The sequence below is a fragment of the Ursus americanus genome, chromosome 4 (genome assembly GCF_024610735.1).
Source record: "Ursus americanus isolate L20-20 chromosome 4, mUrsAme1.1.p, whole genome shotgun sequence".
In the NCBI taxonomy this organism is placed as follows: domain Eukaryota; kingdom Metazoa; phylum Chordata; class Mammalia; order Carnivora; family Ursidae; genus Ursus; species Ursus americanus.
The window spans coordinates 48,112,000-48,128,998 of record NC_142130.1 but is presented as its reverse complement, the minus strand read 5'-3'; the positions used below and the strand labels follow the sequence as shown (position 1 = coordinate 48,128,998).

The following is a 16,999-nucleotide window of genomic DNA, read 5'->3' as shown; positions in this document are numbered from 1 at the left end:
GGACCTAAATCTGTAAGATACAAATTAGAAAATAAGATCCCTAGTCAGACGTGAATATCTGACAGATTCTTAGCTCTCTTAAATTAGTAGCCTAGTCTTTTGGGATGTTAATAAAATAATGATTAAAAAATGCACATAGAGAAGCCGTGTGGTTGAATGATTTACCCATCTGATAATTTTTACTCTGGAAATGTTTTTTTTCTTATTTGTGAAGTTGATGAGTATAACTCTGTAGCTATTGGTGGCTCTGTCTTCTTAATATATAAAAATGGGGAAAAAACTTGTTATTACCAGTTACTATAATAATTTTTTATAGATTTGAATGTCCATGAAGTGTTTTGGGTTCCAAAGAACAGTTCTATAAATAGATATAATAATTCCATTTACTTTGAATTTCTTATAGTAATCAGTTTTAATTCATTGTAACAATATGAACATATAACTTAACAGGTTATAATTATATTGCATTAATATTAAATCTTTGATTATATGAAGAGTGTTTTAATTAGAAACTAGCATGTGATCTATTTTTAGTTGTTTAAACAGTTTGACTATTACTGGCATTCATTGTGATTTATGGTGCAAATAACTAAACTTTCCATTGTTATATTATTGCTCTAGCACATTCGGCAGTTGGAACAAGGGGATAGAGCTCTGGTTGCTGGGCACCATGACTGTTGGACATAATGGATTTCAAGCCTCATGGCTTCCAGCTCTCATTTGCTTTGATTTTAGAAACCTAGAGAAGCTTGGGATGCTTGGATCTTAGGCTAAGGCATAGAGATCAGCGCTCAGTGCCCTGTGTGAATCCCCATGCAATATCTCCTACTAAAGTTTCTGCTTGAACATATCCATTGATGGGAAAATATCCAAGAGGAACTCACTTCATTTTTGGACAGATCTGACAGAAAGTGTTTTCTCATATTGAATACCCCAAACTGCCTCCTAGAAACATCTGTTAATTGATTACAGTTCTAAACTCTGAAACTACCCTATAAAATTATATCTGATGCCTTTCCTTATGAGACCCCAAAAGGATATGAAAACAGCACTTCTTCTTTTCCAGAGTAACATTTTCATTTCCTTCAGCCATTCTGCCCCCAACAGGGTGCTCAGCCCCTGTCCATAACCTGGCAGTGATCTGGTCCAAAGGCACTTTGAGGTCTTTCTGTCCTCACCTGATACAGACGACACTGGGCAGAGTGGACTCTTGTCCTTTCTTACTGAATGGTGTAGTTCTTCTAAGTCCAATTTCTTTTTGAGAACTTCACACTGCTGACTTATATTGCAATATGTCATTTTACATGCTTTCCAGTTAAGGTAAGCATCCCCTATTCTCTACTTTCAGACTTTTATTTGTTACAATCAAGGCTACTAAGTTTAGACTACAGGTGTTATTTTTCAGTGATACAAACATGGATGGTAGTGCTTACTTATAAATCTGTGGACGTGCTTTCATGTTACCTACCTACTTTTATTACTACGCATTTAGAGAAATTTTTACTTAAACTTAATGATGGCTGTTAGCATGCAAATTTTACTCCTCAGTTAATATTGTCAATATTCTCAGTCATTCATGTAAGAGCAGGTTTTGAGGTGGAGGATGGTAGAGTGAAACTCGCTGATCCCTGTGGTAAGGTGAAGAGTCTTTGGGGGAGAGGAGATTGTGGAGAACGTTGGAAGACACCAGACTTCAGCTTTAATTTTGCTTAGGATCAATTCTATAGTTCTTTCCTTTTTCTAATTTTAAACATTCATGTCACACATAAGCAAACAGTTCTTGGTGTTTGTTGAGACTCTTTGACGGGTAGTTGAACGTTCATGGGACAGAAGCTGGTGTTTGTTGGAACCTTACAATGAATTAGACGGTTACAGCTGCCTTGTAGTCTTCCTGAAGCATGTGTTATATGGTATGTTGGTATTACCAAGTTTACCTTAGCCTTACCATTTCCATCTCTCTTCCTGCCCTAATTCCCACCATCCTCTTTACCAAGACTTAAGTGACCCCCAGTTCAAGGTGGTGGTGAAGGTAGGATGGGCAAAGAGTTGAATCTTCAACCCTTGTTTTGCTCTGAGAAAGAAATATAGCTCAGAAAATAAGTAGAAGTGTTATTTGAGTTCTCATATTGGACATATTGGAACTTCAAATGAGAGTTCCCTTTTAATAGTGTCTGTCCTCTCCTTTGCCTCTGTTTATCTGATGTTCCCTTCTCAGTTCTGTGTAAAAATAGCACACATTCAAAATAACTCCATAAGCTCATTAAAATAGTTGCTTTGGAGGGAGGAAGGGGAATGGGAGTGGAATATGGGATAAAAGGAAACTAGTTAATTAAAATTACCTTGTTAGCAGCAATGTTGAACTTTGTTGCAGGTTTTACTATAAATTATAAAATTTCAAATCTATTCAGGTCTGTGTTTTAGGCTATATCTTGAAGTTTTCCAAAACTTCATTATACAAAACTCTTGATGCCGAACTAGATTCATTGAAGACTATGAACTATGTGCCAGATCAGAATCCACAATGTATTGCTATTATTCCTGTTACTGTTCACCCCCAAAGTAGACTTGAGTTTTTCAATTCAAATTGAAGTTGAGTTTTAACTATGTTGTTGAATCAGGTTTTTGACATTTCTGAAAAATATAAAGCATTCTTGATATAGCTAATGTTTAGAAATTTACATTTAAATGATTTTGCTTTCCTTGTATCTATCTCACCTCCGAAGTACCTGTATTGTTGCTTTTTAAGTTGTAGCAAACTCTCTGGAATCTGAGTACCCATAGAGCTCAGTACTTTGAAATTGAGATCTTCGGTTGTGTGTTTATGTTCATAGATGAACACATCACATGTTTATGTTCAACTTTTATGAAAGAGGCCTGGGTCAAATAAGCTGATATGAGAGATTTTGTGACGGAAATAATTTCCAGTATATTGTATGATACCCAGCTCTTTGGTTCTTTATTGACTATGACGATCTATAAAAGTAATAAGTCAAGTTATAAAGAAGATTCTCTTTAAAGAGTTGTATTCAGAATAGTTTTGGTGTCATATTTTAATTCTTCAAAAATCGGTTATTTTTTTTCTCAGAACTAGGCATGGTAACTATCACAAAGCAAAACACTGTATTCCCAACTATTCCATGTTATGTTTTCCCCCTCCTCCTAAATCTAAAAAAATATATAACTTCAGGCATGGGAAATGAATTGTGTGCCACTGTGTACTTAAGTATAAAGCACACTTAACAAATTTCAAGACATCACACTTAACAAATTTCAAGACATTGGAAATGCCCTTAGAATTGGTTTTAGATGTCAGATTAACATTAGCCAGTTTTCCAGTGTTTTTGTTGAAACCTGAATCTTTATAGGAAATCTAAATTGGAAGAGAAATTGGTGTTGCAGGAGTACAGACTGAAAATTTAAACATCTCTATCTATTGAATATCATAATGTGCCAAAAAATTGGAATTAATCTGTTGAAATTAGGATTTGAAATAAAGTAGAATGAATCAGTGCTCCCTTTCATTTCTTTTCAGGAGACAAGTATATAGTCCCCTACTTTAATGTTCTTTTACTCTTATTTGAAATAATTCTGCTTTCTTTTCTCCTTTCACTTCCCTTGCTAGTAAGAGTGTAACACATCTGTTATTTTATGTATTGTGGTCCTGTTCAGGTTTCGTACCCATTTTCTCACCCAATCACAGTGTCCGAGTAGGTGGGATAAACTGAGATTCATGGGCCTGGGTGTGTAGATCGGTCCCACACAAGGTACACCGTCTGTGAGCAAAGAGGACTATTTTCCCAAAAATCAGAGTGCTTTTACCAGAAAATGGGAGATACGTGTATACTGGGTGGGCAAATACATTGAAGTCTATTGTAATCTACTTAAGAAAAGCCAGTATAGAAAAATGCACTTTGGTGGCTGATTATTTTCTCATTTAAAAAATGCTTCAACACTGAGTTTCCTTTTTAGCTTGAAAAGTTACAAAATCTGATTTTGTTAATTATAAAAAAGTTAAAATTTCAAAATACTTACTAGCAGTTTTGTGAACCATGGCTACTACCGATGTGTCTAGGGCTGCTTCAGGATAACGCTGTTCACTATGCACCTTGTATTGCATGTAATTGGTAAGCCCTGGGGTTGTAGAATGTGTGAAGCTATGAAGGGCTGCTATACTGGAGTTCATGACAAAGGATGCCTACCGATGGGAATACTTGGAGAATATTTTCTTTGATTTTTTTTTGAATTGGTATAATTTGAACCAAATATTTTATATTACTTTAAATATTGACTGCCATAGGAGCAGTAGCAGCTAATGCAGAGGCATTTATTGTGGCTTAGTGACCAGTGGAACATTTGTACTGGACAGAGGTCGTTGTAGGGCATGTGCTTAGTTTTAACGGAAAGCATAATTTTAATTGGTACTAGGTGTTTCTGGTGGGAGTGACCATATTTAAAGGAGAATTACTGTTTATATATTTTTAACTGTCGTTGCCTTGTCATTTTTAGCCAATATTTATTTTTTTTAAGATTGTATTTATTTATTTGAGAGAGAGAAAAAGAGGAAGCCAGAGGAGAAGGGCAGAGGGAGAAGGAGAGAAGCAGACTCCCCGCTGAGCACGGAGCCCGAGGTGGAGCTCGATCTCAGCACCCTGAGATCATGACCTGAGCCAAAATCAAGAGTCGGATGCTTAACCGACTGAGCCATCCTGGCACCCTATAGTCAGTATTTAATTTTAATATTGTTAAAATGAAGTACAATGACATTCGCATTTTTGAAAGTTTAACGAACTCTATTTTTTTTAGGGCAGTTTTAGGTTCGCCGCAAAACTGAGTGGGAAGTACAGAGTTCCCATAGACGGCCTTCCTCCGCACATTTAAACCAACTTTAACATTTTTACTCCAAGGTATTAATAAGAATATTTAGAAACACAAAGAAATATTTTGCATGCTCTTTTCTACAACTAAAAAATGTCATTCTCCGCCTTCAGACTAGGAAAGGGAAAGTGTTGTAGAGCCAAGAAGCATTCTCTGATCCTCTAACCTTGAGAGTGGAAAGTTAGGCCCTATTTTATGATCCTTTTCCAGGTAAACATTGCTGCTCTGAGGACCACAGGGAGAATAAGGATCTAACATAACCTGGTCTGGAGCATCCTGCTGTTCTTTTGATGGCAAATGGGAGCCCTGGGTTCTGGCTTTGCTCTGACTCTAGCTTGCTGTGGTCCAGAGGGTTGAATGTGGTGGACTCCAGCTCTCATATGCCTCCAGCGTTCTGTGATTCCATGACTTATTGGAATCTCTACTGGGGAATAACATCACATCCTGCAGGGTTAGCAGAGTGGAGGAATGGGAAAAGCACTGTGGAGACCTGGGGTACTTATTGGTCACAAACCAGCTGAATGCCTTTTATCCAGTCATTTAACCTTTTTGGGTTTGTCTTGGTTTCAGCTGTGGAAATGTTGTGATTCGACTTCACGGTTTCCCTCTAAGGAAAGTTTCTTAGATCTTTCTGATTTAAAGTAATGACTATACAGTATTATTTGTCCCAGGAACAACTGCTTTGTGGATAAATAACTTCAAATAGAGTGTATTCACACTTACTGTGGATCACTTTTGAGCAGTTCCTTTGTGTCTTCATATCAGGAATATTCTTGCAATTAACATATCTGGACCAGAGTCTTTCTGTACCTAAGCTATTTGCTAGATACACATTAAGGCACTTGAAAGGGACAGGGACTCTTTCTTGAATAGTACGGTTTTTTTTTTTTTTTAAAGTAACACAATGTAAATTTCAATAGAAATGTGCGTTTTATTTATTTTTTATTTTTTAAATTTTTAAAGGTTTTATTTATTTATTTGTCAGGGAGAGTGAGAGAGAAGAGAGCGCACACAAGCAGGGGGATTGTCAGGCAGAGGCAGAAGCAGGCTCCCCTCTGAGCAAGGAGCCTGACGTGGGACTCGATTCCAGGACCCTGGGATCATGACCTGAGCTGAAGGCAGATGCTTAACTGACTGAGCCACCCAGGCGTCCCAGAAATGTGCATTTTAATAACATCACACAATTTTGTTATAGTCTTATATTTCTTTAAATTGTGCAATTTAATTCAGGTTGAAAAAAAAGGAAAGACCAGTGAACTTTACCTCTCAAAACAGGATATTTTCCACTTAAAATTAATGTAAATTGCAGATGATTGACTTCCTTTTTTTAATTGAATGACTTTGGACTACATTGTTTAAGTAAATGTGATTTTCTATATATTGTGAATTACTGCTGAAGTGAAAGCAGGTTAAAGGAACCCTTTCTTAACTCAAAGGACAAGGACAGTGGGTTTTATTCACAGAACACCTCCCTGAAGGTTCAGGCTAATTCCTAAAGTGTGTAGGCCAGGCTTTATTTGGTCTAACCCATGTAAAGTATAGGCACGTTATCCCACATGGCCGGGATTATCCTAACCTTATATTTTTCAGCTCTGTGCTCAGTGGCTTGATAGAGCTAATGAATCTTCTCAACGTACCTGGGGGTTCCCTGTTGGTATTCCTGATGTAGCTGCTGGCAAGCATGTTTTTATACTCTACCTGGAAGTGAAACTCCTTCTGCCTTAAATGTGCAATTTCCCCTGCCTGAGAAGGTCAAAGGCACATTTATGTAGTTCACAAGAGTATAAAAGAGGCATTCAGTGCTTCCCTGCCAAGCCAGCTGACGGGACTAATGCCTACTCATTTTCCACCTCTACTTATGGAAACTGCAGAAATTCATGGTTCCACCATGGTCCCTGAAACAACAGTCTTATGGCAAATGAGCATTATAATAAAATATCCATATTATCAAATCAGCTAATGTACCTCGAAATTGGTAGGAGTAAAAAGTGGCTGCTCAGACTGCCAGAGTTAAACATATGTTAAAACCACCTAAATTAAAACAAAATCTACAGTGAAACCGCACTGGAAAAACTAGCAATTCACTTAGCATCCAAATGCTGAGAATATTCAAGGCAAATTTCAGTGCTTTCACAGTGTAACTCTATTAAATGCCTTTCTATCATTTAGTTTTAACTCTAGTGAGATTACTCATATTTATTGAGCATGTACTATATGTCAAGCCCTTAGTATTTATATCTTACAATAATTGAAGGCAACCTAAATTTAGAGGTGGGGGGATTATTATCTCCATTTTGCAGGTGAGGAATGGAGACTCGGAGAGAGCCCAGGGATTGGCCCACAATTGCAGGGGAGTAAATGGTGGATGCAGGGATTGGCCCTGAGGTCAGTGTGCTTTGCAGAACACCACGCTGCTAACTGTACTCCGTTCTCTGAGACGATGGAGAGAAAAAAATGCGCAAATTGTGGTACTTTCTCATCTGCCCACATTTCATGTTCCACTTTCTGATGTGAACCCAGCACTTCAGCAGGCTCTGCTTCCCGTGTGCCTGTAACACTCCTCTCCATCTCCTCTCTCCACGGGTCTTCAGGTTCCAGCTTTATTTATCTTCTGCAAAAAGATTCCCTTGTGCATCCTAACTTTTTTGAATTCTTGACTTACCATTTCAACATACGTTTCCATTAGTGTGTATGCATGTGTGTGTAAGACAGGGGTGAGTGTGATCACCCAACTAGATCATCAGCTTCTAAAAAACAGCAACTCTTATACTACCTTTTGCAGTGTTAATTCAGGGTGGTCAGTAATAACTTCTCAAGCTGTAAAAGGTTCTGTCATTTGCATCTCTGTGCTGTTGGCCTATAGATAGGTGGTAAATAGTTTTTAAAGCATCATTTTGTAATTGATCAGTATTGAGTGCTAAAAGGGAGAGGATTTCCAAGTCTTTCATGTTGCTATCGTAAGAGGCCCATGTTTAACAATGATTGCTAGAAGTTTTGCTTTCTGCCTGCCAGTGTTTTCTAACAGCTTACTGGGAAGTCCAAACAGATGGACAAATCTGTAATGACTTAGTAGTTACTTTGGTTTACTGTTAGATATCTAGAGAACTCTTATTTTGTCTTTATTACTGTGTTTAAGATGTCTTAACAGAAAGGCTCTGGGTCCTGAGGAAATGGAAGGGCCAGGGTGGGAAGGTGACGAAGAGGTACTTTGGATTTGCATTTTCTTTTAAGAGATTTGCATTTTCAGTGTAGCTGACACTTGTAATATCTGTTAAAGATTGGTGCCTGGCCAGAATGCCTGTGAAATAGCTGTGGTTGAAGCTTCAAGTATAAAGATTTTAACAAAAGGGTTGGCAGTATAATGTATGAATAAAGACAGCACTTGTTTAAAAGCATATATGTGTGTGTGTATGTGTATACGTGTATGTGTATGCATGTGTCTGTATAAGTATATATCTCTTGCAGTTATCTTTGTTCATTTGAAGAAATTTTATTTCAGGAAGTAATTTAACTCGAAGCCAGACTATCAGCTTATTTTTTCTAGGAAAAGCATCCTTTGGCCTGTGGTGTGGACCACAGTGACCTGAGGTGTGGAATTCATTGGCCAAAATTGCAAAACAGCTGGTATGCCTTTTCATGACTGTACTATTGAATAATGTCCCTGCTGCCAGTATTGAGGAGATTAAAGGGATATACAGTATAGTGAGGTGGGTGGGAGACCTTAGGCACACACAGGACAGGGAAGGCTTTCGTTACATCAATGAGAATTTTTTAGACTACACACATGCTATATCCCATAGAAGTAAGAGCTTAGAGTTTGTATTTAAGTTTTATTTGTAAGCATGTAGTATATAATAAAGAGTGAGTTGAGGAAAATATAAAAATTGTACTCATGTAAAAAAGTAGTTTTAAGACAGGAAAAATCTTTTAAGAAAATTTCATTGTAGGGGCGCCTGGGTGGCACAGCGGTTAAGCGGCTGCCTTCGGCTCAGGGCGTGATCCCGGCGTTATGGGATCGAGCCCCACATCAGGCTCCTCCGCTATGAGCCTGCTTTTTCCTCTTCCACTCCCCCTGCTTGTGTTCCCTCTCTCGCTGGCTGTCTCTATCTCTGTTAAATAAATAAATAAAATCTTTAAAAAAAAAAAAAGAAATTTGCATTGTAAAGTATGAGGATTGGACTACATGTTGCTGGGAAAATGGAGGAAGCCAGTGAAGATTTAGCACAAGAGTGGGTATTAAGACTGTTATTTGTGACCTGGACTTGTTTTGGCTTTCAGAGGTCATGCTGACTCTCAGCTTAGAAGTACAGTCTCTTTCAAAGCGCAAACATTGAAAATAATAATTTTCAAATGTGCTTTCTTGGGTTCTCCATTTTGTTTTCTTCAGGTGTAAAACCATGAGTATTCTATTTTCAGGAGGATGAGGAAAAATGTATTTCCTTTTCTAGCTGTTTGGCTATTTTTGTTGTTGTTTCTGGTGCCATAAATGGAGAGGCATCTGTACCCCGCATTGTATCATGCCTCACAAATTTTTTTTCATTTGAATGTAATTGTTCCTTAGCAAATAATTGCAGTCCAGAATGACTTTTATTGAGCTTGATTGAATTAAGGTTATGTATGAAAATGAGTTAGTTAAAGCTTAATCTATTACCCAGAGAATTGATGAAAACATCAGAAAAGCAGTCATTCATGGGGATTAAATATTCTTCCATATAAGTGGGCAACATGGTTGCCTTGGAGTCCCTTCTGCACTGACCGGGTAGTAATGACATCAGGGTGCAAAACGCACAGTGTTGGCCTAGAAGGGGATGTTACCATGATGTGCCTTTGAATGTTATACTGTACATTAACACTAATTGGGAGTCTGTCTCATTGTAAGAAGTGGCACCTCACCTTTTTTAGTATAATAGGCTTTTCAAAACATAGCACCCCAAGGGGCAGTGTGTAAGCTGTGCCAGAAAGCCAGTTGCTTTGGGATCTTTCTGTGGTTGCTTAGGCCCCATCTTTAAGATAGGTTTTTCACATGCCAAGTCAGATACCCAATTTGTGGTAAGAAGTAAATAATAGGTATTAATAAATAGTTCTCCCACCTGCCATGAAGTTTCTCAGAGGGAATCCTGAGCTGTGCCTGATTGGTCCTGCTAGGTATGCGTCCTCTGGGGGAGGCAGTGTCACAGGTGGGAAACGGGCCTTGGAAAGGGGAAGGGAACAGATTCTTAACGAGGCAGCGAGAGCTAAGGACGAGAATGAGGGTTGAGAGGAAGCCAAAAGTGGGACTCCGAGAACACAGGCCTCGGTGGGCTGAGGCGAAATCCGGCCTGGCGCTGTTGGGTGTGCACACTCCAGTCGCCATTCTGCAGGGTTGTGTTCACGCCTGAGGCGTTTCCCTCTGCTCGCCCTACCCCTGTGACCCCCGTCCTTCTGACACAGCACACAGACACCCATTTCCAGCAAATCGCAGCACCTTGTGAAGTATTTGTAACTGAAATGCAGAGCAGCTTATGCTGAAACTGTTCTGAAGCTACTCGTGTGGGCATTTGTAAGAGCCAGATAAAATCTGGAGTCTCTAAGGTTGGCTCTCAGAGAACTCAAAGGGAGTCTGTCTCAGGCAGCATCTTCAGCCTTGAAATTGACCTCTGGCTTCTCTCTCCGAGTCAGTTAATCCAACAAGATTTCTTTGTTACCCTGAGTTTTAAAACCCCTCTTGGCCACCGCGTACACAGCATAGTCAGCCTCCATCCTCTCCCTCCTGACTTATCCAGAGATAACTGTATCGCAGTTGTTACAGTACTGAATTGTAATCAAAATAAGGTGTAGTTATGGTCCATTTTTGGATAGATAGATTATATGTATAATATACTGACATATATATGATATACTGATTATAGAAATGAACTAATCGACAGGGGTACCCGAAGATTGGTAAAAATTTATTTTTGAGCTCCTAAAAGAAGTTCTCTATATAGGATATATTAGTGTGTTTTATTTCTAGGATAGCATGTGCTCACTTCTTAAACTAAAAAGTAAACAAATCTTTAAGCCAGAAAAAGAATTAAATCCACACTGTCAATTAATGATGGACCTTCCTTTCCAATTTTGGCACTATAAATTTTTTTTTCCATTTATACAAATTTATTTACCTGACAGTTTTTTATAGTTATTTGTTCATGATTTTTACTCATTTATTTTACAGTGTTTCTTTCGTTTCTTTCTTTTTTTTCTTAAACTGTTTATTTTAATTGTTCTTTTCTATACTGGCTTTTATGGATTTATATGAATAAAATTATGTGATTAAGTATATGAGATAATGTATTTTTTAAAACAGTATTTTTAATAATGTTAGTTGCCTACCTTATGATAATTAAGAGTAGACTTTTACACCACTACTTGGTTTTTGGAATTGCACGCTTCCGTCGTTAAAAACATAGTCCTTTAATTTGAAAGTATTCATATGTGTCCTTTGTAGTTTGCGTCAAAGATCTGGGTTTATTTTTTCATCCATGCTCTTGTTTTAGAAAATATGGGTGAATGAGTAGTATCTTGTATGAAGCCACATGAGACCATTTAATATTTTATTTGTTGTTTCTGGCTATTGTTTTCTTCAGTAGCACTGGGTGACAATTGAATTGTCTAAGTCTAGACAGGATTACTCAGATGAATCATTACACATTTTTGATATTTAATATAAGTTCTTCCATATTGTAGTGGCTGATGAGGGGAAGAATTTCAGTTATGCCATAAGAAGACGAGTAATATGGATAGAGCTGTAAGTAAGTGATAGCCGGTTTCTAGAGTGTGTCACAGCCTGCTAATTGTAAAGAAATGCCACAGTCTGCATTGGGGTAGGAAATTGTTTCTCTTGGTTGAGTGTGAATTTAGTATACTACCATTGAAGCATCCTAGAAACTAAACAATTGTATTTCACATAGAAACTGAAATAACTTAATTCTTAAAAGTGATGCAATTTAGGTGTATGTCTATATTTGCAGTATTATTAATATAAAATGTTCCATTTAATTTTTGTGGACAACCTTTTGCTGATTTTGATCCTCTTAACTATATTTACTTCATCACTTTCAGCTAGAAAGTAACTTTTTTGGTAACATTTTGTCTCTGTGGATGTCTCCCCCTACTCCTCACCTTTTTAAAAAAAACTGTATTGCTTCACTCATTATCTTTAAAACATTTAAAAAATAAATGAGAAGATATTAATATCCTGACCACAGCTTATCTGGTTGTATTGGGCCAGTCATTTAAAATAACTTGAAACTAGTTAGGATGTCAGTTTAACATCCTGTTTTTCCAGAGGATTTGCCTGTAATTCTGTACTTGATTTTAGCTAAGAACCTGAGAAGTGATTGCCTGTAAATCTTTGTATCTGTAACTCTATTCTCAGAATTCCCATTGAATAATATTAGTGACTGTCTTTTTATTAAATTAAAGTTGACATTACACACTTTAGGCTGCTTTCTCTAAATAGTGTTAGCATAGGGATTTTTAATAATTTGCCTGATTTTGATTGTTCGGCTATTATTTATTTTGGGGGGGTATAATTTTGCAAAGGGACAAAAGTGTCAGCTTTGTTTGAAAGTCCTTCATGGCGCACCGTTTAACCACTTTGCTATGGGTCTTTCACAGAATCCTGCTGCATCACAGAGGCTGGAAATTCTGATGTTCCATTAAAATCACAATGGAAAGTCTTGACTTGACGGGTAAGAGTGGCACTGCGGGTGCATCCTTCTTAGAAGCAGTTGGAGCGTCCAGAACAGTGTGCTGTCAGAGCTGGTCTCAGCTTTTTCCCATCCGATGCATTCACCTTCCGTATTGATCAGGGAAGTGTGATAATTTTGTGTGGTTGTTTTTGTTTTGTTTTGTTTGTGAATTACTACTTTTTTTCAAGTGTCATTTTAATCTCCATCATCAAGTAAGTTAAATTTTGCTTTTAAAATAATGAATTTTAAAAAAATGAACTACTTCAAAATCTCTGATTTGTTTCTCCACAGTAATGTGCTGTTGGTGAAAAGTCAATTTATTCAAGTCTTGAATACGTAGAGGTTACATACCTAAATAAATATTAAATCGATCTATTCCCCATAAGCTATTTTTGTTTGTCCTTCCTTTGGCTTTGATTGAAAAATGAACCAGTATCAAAGCATTATGGGGTGTTTGTTTTAATCTATTAAAAATAATAGAGGCAGGTATAGCAGTGTTATGAAACTGTTTTGAATTTGAAAACCACACAGTGAAGAAAAAGTTGAGGTTATCAGACTCCGAAACTCTGTTTTCTTGTACATAAGTTATTTTCAAAGCTGTTTCTTCAGGAGAAAAGTTTTTAATGATTTTAAGATACGGCAATAGTATTTTCAGATTAATTTTAATAATGGTTACTTAAATGCAGCGTTGTCTCCATCTGGGAATAAAATGTGTGATTGCTTTACTGATGCCTGAACACTTGATGGTAAACTGATGATTTAAAGACGGGAATTTGATGTAAATTAAAATGAACAAATAAAGTAAATATTTAGTTGCAGTTTTCAGGACATGAACTTATTGATTTTTTGAGTAATTGAAAGTTAATCTTAAATCTTTCCTGTTTTTAAGTATTTTGATTTGTTAGCTTTTCAAATCTGTCTAGAATATCTGTGGCTACCTTCATGTTTTAGTAAGTATATGACTGAATGTTGATTTTATCACTCAAGTATAAATATAAAGCCTCTGAGCCATTCTTCTGAATGTCGTTGTCTAAGATTATACATATATTGTAAAATATGTACAGTTTAGCTCGAATATGTACTTACTAGGATATCTAAACAACAGAATCTTAATGCCACTGAGAAGATTGGGATTTAATTATCATTTTTCCTCCTTTCTGTGCCATCGTTTAAGGCACAATTAAGTTTCAAATACAAAATCTGGATGTAAGAGTGCCAGTTAGCATACAGTTGATTTTGGTTTTACTGGGTCAGCAGAATAGACCATAGAATATTTGACTATTGATACTGAAATTTTAAATATGTTCTCAATTGTTAATCCAAAAGGGAGTTGAATGTAGTGAGATTTAAAGAAAATTTAATTTGTGGCAGTATTCTAAATTCGCTGAATATGAATATAGCTATAGAAAGTAAAGCTGGACACTTGATATGTTCTGTTCAGAAAACTGAATTGTTGGGGCGCCTGGGTGGCACAGCGGTTAAGCGGCTGCCTTCGGCTCAGGGCGTGATCCCGGCGTTATGGGATCAAGCCCCACATCAGGCTCCTCCGCTATGAGCCTGCTTCTTCCTCTCCCACTCCCCCTGCTTGTGTTCCCTCTCTCGCTGGCTGTCTCTATCTCTGTCAAATAAATAAATAAAATCTTTAAAAAAAAAAAAACTGAATTGTTAATCAGTGTTATTAGTATGGCAGTCTTTCCTTAGGTAGTGATCTGATCTATGATTTCTGAATGTTGATCAGATTATTTCAATAAAATATTTTTTATTGACTATAAGAAATTGACACAAATCCAGATTGCTGATAAAATTTAAGAAGCCTAATGACACATGTACTTCTACTTCTCATTTATGATCATCATAAATACAGTATTAATTAAGAAATAGAAAAGATGCCATGTGAAACCAGGAGTAATTTAGGAAGCAAATCCTGGAAGATGTTAGGTGGCAAAAGGATGCCAAGGTCCAGTAAATCTAGGAAATGTGGTTGTATCATTCAGCTTAGGCAAAGTTACGTTTTTATTCAAAGAGTCCCCATAACTTAGTGGTTTATAGCAGTACAATTTTATTTCTCACACTTGTTCATCTTGATGCCTCTACTGCCGTTGTGCTCAATGTCGTCTTTGTTCCTGGACCAAAGCTGAAGAAGTAACCTCTCTGTGATGCATAACTCTTTTAAGGTGGAAGGAAAAGAGGAATGATGGTAGAAATGTGACTCTTAAAACTGTTGATCAAGAGCACATGTCACTACCTCTCATTTTACTAGCCGAAGCATGTCACGTGGTCAACCACTATGTCATGGGGTAGGAGTGGCGGGGTTTTTTGTTTTTTTGTTTTTTGGGTTTTTTTTGTTGTTTTTTAAAGATTTTATTTATTTATTTGACAGAGAGAGACAGCCAGCGAGAGAGGGAACACAAGCAAGGGGGGTGGGAGAGGAAGAAGCAGGCTCATAGCGGAGGAGCCCGATGTGGGGCTTGATCCCAGAACGCTGGGATCATGCCCTGAGCCGAAGGCAGACCCTTAACCACTGTGCTACCCAGGCGCCCCAGGAGTGGCGTTTTAAGAGAGAGTGGGGTAGGAAAAGTCTGATTGGGAGGCACAGTGCATATTTTAACTCTAATATCTGAATCCCATCTATGGCTTTTCTAAAGAGACAGAGTGCGTGTAGCATATTAAGCTTCCAAAAAGTCCATCCATTCTTTCCAGTGAATCTCTATAACATGTAAAATTATTTGACCATGAATCCTTTCATTTTCGTTATATAGAACTCAGTGAGCTATGATGCCCTAGCTGTGACAAGGTTTAAGGACTAAGGAATTCATAGAATTCAAGTTTCTTTATGTTTCAAATGTTAGAACTTTTTCCCATCATGGAGTGAAGGGTTCTAGTATATATAATAGACTTACATTATTGTGTTAAAAATAGTGTTTTGTTTTGTTTTGTTTTGTTTTGTTTGAGAGGGGGGTGGGAGGGGCAGAAGGGGAGAGAGAATCTTAAGCAGATTCCCATGCCCAGTGTGATGCAGGGCTTGATATCATGACGCTGAGCTCATGACCTGAGCCCAAATCAAGAGTTGGTCGCTTAACCAACTGAGCCACCCAGGTGCCCTGTTGTGTTGTAAGTAGTCTTAAAAACGAATGAAAGTATCTGTAGCCTGGATCTTCTGCAGTTTGTATACAGTTAGAGAAGGGAAATAATGATTCCTAGGATAATTTCTTATTTACGTGTAATACGTTACAGAACTTTGACAAGTATTATCTAACTTGATGTAGGAAAAGGATGAGAAAATGGGTTCTTTGCTCTTTCTCGTGGTAATGTAATAATTTTACCCAGCAGTAGTAGCCAAATGCCTTTACTTAAGATCAGTTTTAAGAACCATCCTAGAGAGAAAGAATGTGGACACTGTAGAAAGGTTAACAATTGTATTCCAGGAATTTTCTAAAGCACTTCAACTGAGATCATAACCATTATATAGGACCTGTGCGTTATTGTCTCCGTAGTCGTCTAGAAAATAAGTAGGCACATGGAACTCCTCAGCCAGTATTGGTTTGAGTAATCCCCCAAGTATTACAAGATACTGCTCCCAGACCTATGTGGATTAAGATGATTTAAAAATGCAAGAGTGTGCAAACGATGCTATGTTTGATAGCTTAGAGTTCCTTAAGATTGAGGGACTGAATCTGTGGATTCAGAGAAACTTTGGCATAAACCCTACTTCTGGTGCTTTCTAATTGAAAGGATTTAGGCGATTATTTAACCTCTCTGAACCCTTTTCTCATCTTAATACAGGATAATGATCTCTACCTCGTAGGACTGAGAATTAAATGAAGTATGTCGAGTGCCTGATGGAGCACCTGGCACGTAGGAAGCACCCAAGAAATGGTGCTAAAAAAAGAAAGCTGTGGTCAGAGGTTAGGAATCTTGAATGCACTGTGAAATACCTTTCACATATGTCTCACAGTGTATGTATGTGTAAAATGTGTTTGTGTATTTATATATAAGCACAGACACACACCTCCAAGGGCTTTAAAATATGACCCTAAATGCATAAGAATCTATGTATTCTTCTGCAGATCTACTGAAAATACAGAGTGGCTTCATTCTTAACACTGAGAGAAAGGATGAATCCTGCAGAAATATTAGCAACCCTATGATCTAATAATTGACTTCTTGCCACTGAAAATATAGAAGTTTTAAGGACAGTATGACAGCCAAATGTAGATAGATGCCCTTCACTCTGAATATTAATGAGGTCAGTATCAAATCAAATTTGATAAAGTCTTGATGCAAGGTACAAGAACTGGAGACAGTGCCACTGAAATTCTCTTTACCATGTAGAGCAAATGCTGTTTGGTTTTTAAAAAATCAGCATTTCTATCTCAGGATTTTTATGTTACTATTTTCCAGTGAGGGTTAAC

At 37.4% G+C, this 16,999-nt stretch overlaps 1 protein-coding gene across 15 annotated transcripts in view; it reads left to right on the top strand.

Moving 5' to 3' along the window:
• The window catches only part of BBX (BBX high mobility group box domain containing), a 263,913-nt gene that overhangs the window by 94,653 nt on the left and 152,261 nt on the right, over positions 1 to 16,999 (top strand). For all 15 annotated transcript variants that reach the window (XM_087861645.1, XM_045785275.2, XM_045785277.2 and 12 more), the window contains one exon: positions 12,514 to 12,587. The gene's annotated coding sequence lies outside the window, so the exon portion shown is untranslated. The remainder of the gene's footprint in view (positions 1 to 12,513; positions 12,588 to 16,999) is intronic.